The sequence below is a fragment of the Beta vulgaris genome, chromosome 4 (assembly GCF_026745355.1).
Source record: "Beta vulgaris subsp. vulgaris cultivar EL10 chromosome 4, EL10.2, whole genome shotgun sequence".
NCBI classification, from domain to species: domain Eukaryota; kingdom Viridiplantae; phylum Streptophyta; class Magnoliopsida; order Caryophyllales; family Amaranthaceae; genus Beta; species Beta vulgaris.
In genome coordinates, this window is record NC_079205.1 from 36,049,800 (window position 1) to 36,054,300 (window position 4,501).

A 4,501-nucleotide genomic window follows, 5' to 3' on the forward strand; every position below is an offset into this window, starting at 1 on the left:
ATATTCACATCAAATTTCGTCAACAATTTTATTCAAAAAGTATTTTAAACAATTTCTAGCGTAATAATCTAATACCGAAAATACCCTAATCACTATTGTTCTAAGCTAACTACTAGTTACCTGGATCGTCGGAGGCGAGCTGAATATTACTGGAAAACCCCATTATAGGCGTGCACCATTCTCCATCTTCAATCCCCAAGCACCACGTACAAGAAAGAGGCAAGTAGAACAAGTCACGAACAAAGTAGAAAATGAAAAATTTGAGAGAATGATGAAGATGATAATGGCCGAATTTCCTTGAATATTGCAGCAATGGTGTTCCGATCTTTAATCAGAATTTGGAGTGCTTAAAGGTTGAAGTAAATGGTTTCATTTAGGAGAAATGATTAGGGGGCCGGGGTTATGGGGGTTACGAACTACAAAAGGTCATCAAATAAAAAAAAAGATATGAAAGAATAGAAGCTTCTTCCTTCTCCCTCCACCTAGCCGGCTGTCCAAGCCCAAGTACACCAAAAAAAAATTTCGGCCCAAGTCATTGAAGTTCCATGCAACAAAAGTCCGCCACGCGATTAATCGATAACTTCCTAAATCGCGCCTAAACTTTGAAAATACATAATAATAAAATTAATTCTAATAAATTATATTATAATTATCATGCAAACATTAGCACGCCATATAATAAAAATAATAATTCGGCTCCCAATAGTATAAAAAAAAATAAAAATCATTGATTTAGAGAAAATAATAGTTTTAGAGAAAACTTTTGCGAAAAAACTAGGAGCAAAATTATGGGTTGTTACAATTCTAGTATGAATGCAGTCCTAATAGATATGAAATTCTGATGACTTCAGAATCCTAAACTTGAGAGACTTCTAATGATGTTAGAACTTTAAATTTGGTTAACTTTAAAGGATGTTAGACTCCTAATATGCATGAAATTCTAGTGGACAATGAATGGAATTCAGATGGCTTTAGACTCTTAATATGGGTGGAACTGTAATGGATTCAAAGCTCCTAAGATGCACTAATTCTAATGGATTTAGAGTCCTAAGATAGACATAATTCTAATGGTTTTAGACTCATATTATGCATGAACTTTCTATGGATGATAGACTTCTGAGATGACAAGAAGTCTAACGACCCTAGACTTCTTATATGGGTAAACCTAGATGGGGTTAAGTCTCATAACCTGAATGGAGTTAGACGGGGTCAAGAACTCTAAATGTAATGAAACTAGATGAACCTAGACATCTGAGTCAGACAAACTTCTAATGGAGGTAGAATTCCTAAGTGAATGAGACTTTTACAACAAGATGGACATTAAGAAGAATCTGAAATTTTAAAATGCTACGACTGACATAATGTTAACATCAATTTCGACACACCAACATTGACTTAAGAATTGACATACCTCTTTTTTTTTAGACTTGGAACAAAGGTCAAATGAACAATATGCATGGGACGAATAGACAGCGTGCCATGCAATCGAATGCGTGCGGCGCACTGGCTATGAGTTTGGTGCAGAAAAGGTGCGCCGGGCGCAAATTAATGTGTTTGGCGCACTACTCCCCGGCATGCGTATTGGTAATTTGACTAGAGTTCGGGCGAGAACGATGATCTATTTCGACCAATTATTTTTTTCAGACGCAAGGCATCTCAACATGTTAATAAAATAACAGCAGGTAAATATTTCAATCACACATAAATTCAAGTAACATGGATGCAACAGTTCTCAACCTAAAGTTCAGTTCTACATTCAACTATCGCTCAAGTTTATGTTAAGGTGGCAAAGTGTAAAAAACAATCCAGTTCTCATGTCGGGAACAAGAGAACAAAGCCGTGGTTGAGTATTGTAGATGCATAATCGTGTCTCCCCATTTTTGGTTTCTTACCATCTATGGAGTCTAGACGGAGAAATCTACATTGAATAAGTCCCTATGATGTCCCTACCATTTCTATATCCAATGATGTATATGATTCTTCGTTAAAAGAATTATTGGTGACTTCTAAACAATTTTCAATACAAAACCTTTACAGTTGGGTAGTCAACTACAGATACGCGCTCATCCCGCGTAGGCAAAAAGTCATCAACAAGTCTTTAAAGGAAGACAAATAAACGTAATTGGATATTGAAATTGTAGGGACATCTTAGGGACTTATCTAATGTAGATTTTCCTGTCTATACTCCATAGATGGTTAGGAACCAAAAGTTGAGTTTGGAGGTGAGGGTACAACACAATTAAGAACTATGTTGCCCATTGCTAGCCTCTACTAAATATCCATTCATAACATATTTTATGTCAAAGAAAAAGCACCCTAAAAATATTTAGTCTAAGTCAGTTCGGAAACACATATAAGACTAATTTTTAGTGGCACGCTATTATGCAATCAAATTAGAAGATTCCTAACTGGTTATCCAAATGATCTGAATTACTTAGAAAAGTTTCTTAGGTCTTGTTTAATAATAATAACATGAGGGTGGTAAATATCATGCACATGACAAATAAAAAAATATGAATATTATAATAAGAAAAGGGATTAAAATGTACAATAATCACGATTATTAATTAAATATCTACATCATGACAAGTAACTGTTAGTAACTTCCAGGCAATAAATATAATTGAATTATTCAAGGGTCCTCAGAAATTATACTTATGCGGCTTCGGTCGAATAGTGTAATGACCTTTAGGGGGAGCAATCGTGAAACCCCAAGAACGTAGTATGATCAGGAATTGATGTGTTGCAAGTGTTAGAGTGTGTAAAGATTCGAAGTATATTTCGTAAGTATTCGAAAGTTTTTTTGCTCGTTAAATAATGATTCGAAAAAAATGTCTCTGATTTGGGAAATCACATGTGTTTATAAGCAACAAGAATCTGCGCTTCACACGCGGCCTACGCCAGGCACATGCTGACGTGTGATGCACAGTTCCACATGTTAGGCGCATGCGTCTCACATAGGTCAAGACTTTGTGTGAGTAACAAATCCACTTGTCAGGCGTAGACTAGCACGCCTGACACGGCACGACCAGTGTGTTGGACGCACGTGGCGTGTTAGGCGCACCTCCTGCGTCAAGCTTAGTTGCCAGCCTTTTTGATTAAACGCGTTATTCAAGAGTGAATATTACGGAATAAAAATCTGATTTTATTTGTTAAAATATTAATTAAATATATAATAAATAATTGGGATTTAAAAATATTTTAAATGGACTCAAAATATTTTATGGGCTCAAAATACAATTAATTCTCATGAATAGTTAATCGGACTTTAGAATAATATTTCAAAACACAATTTAAATTTATTATGTGTGGTTCTTCGGATTGCTACTCCGATGGGTTACACCAATTAATACCGCGATATGTTTCATCATTGTACCTTTAAATGCGGAGACACACTTATACGTTTACAAGTCTCGATGTCACGTATGTGCAATGTTGGCGGGCCAGACACATTCGGCGCACAAAGTGCGTCCGCTAATCAGGTCGTGTTTTAATATTTATCAAAAATTATAAGATCATTTCTTTTTTGCTTTATATAATATGTTTTGGATTCGGAAATTAGTTATGATAAGGGCTAAAAATATGATTTTTATAATATCTTTTCATTTAAAAAATATTATTTTTAAAAAATAATAAATCATCATGAATAAATAATGGTCCTTTTCAAAAATGGGTTTAAAAATGCAATGAGTTACCTAAATAATTAACCGGCCTTTTAAAATTAGGCTTGGAATAAATAAATAGACATTATGTTCCAAAAACGATTTTGAAATTAGCGTGTTAGTTTGCTCTTCCTTTAGAACTGAGACCAATTAGGGTGACAAGATGTTTCACCATTGAGTAGTAAATGGGGGACATAATTACGAGTCTATAGTAATAGATCACTACCTTCATTTCAAAAAATATGACAATGTGGAAACAATATCTCCTCCCAAATATTTAATTGAATCCAACCATTCAGAGAAATGAACTTTCATTACCGATTGTCTCTAAAAATCTCGAAATGAAGAACGTGGAGACATCATCTCCTCCCAAATTCTTTACGTCTCATTATGAATTTTCAATGTCGAAATACCAATATAATCGAACAATTGATTTCAACTTTAAAGGCCGAGAATAAAAAAAAGGTGCTTCAATTTCTCAAGATTAGGATTAGCTTTAGGCAGAACAACAAATTTCAACTTTAAAGGCCGAAAATAAAGTACGTGCAGAGAAATTTCATAGGGAAGAGAGTTAACCCATGGGGTCCTAGTTATGCCCAGGAGCTTTAAAAAATATCAATGATATATGGGATATCAAAGAGGGGCAACTAGAAAATTGTCTTACTAAATGATATTAGAGAGGGCAAACTTGAAATCGTTCTCTTAGATGCTATCCAAAAGGGCAAAATTATAAAATTATCTTCTTATTGAACGTCAACAAGGGGGAAACATATTTCAAAATCAGAAAACTCAAGTTACAAACAAACATCTTGCATGGACTCCACACATTTCTTAGCAAT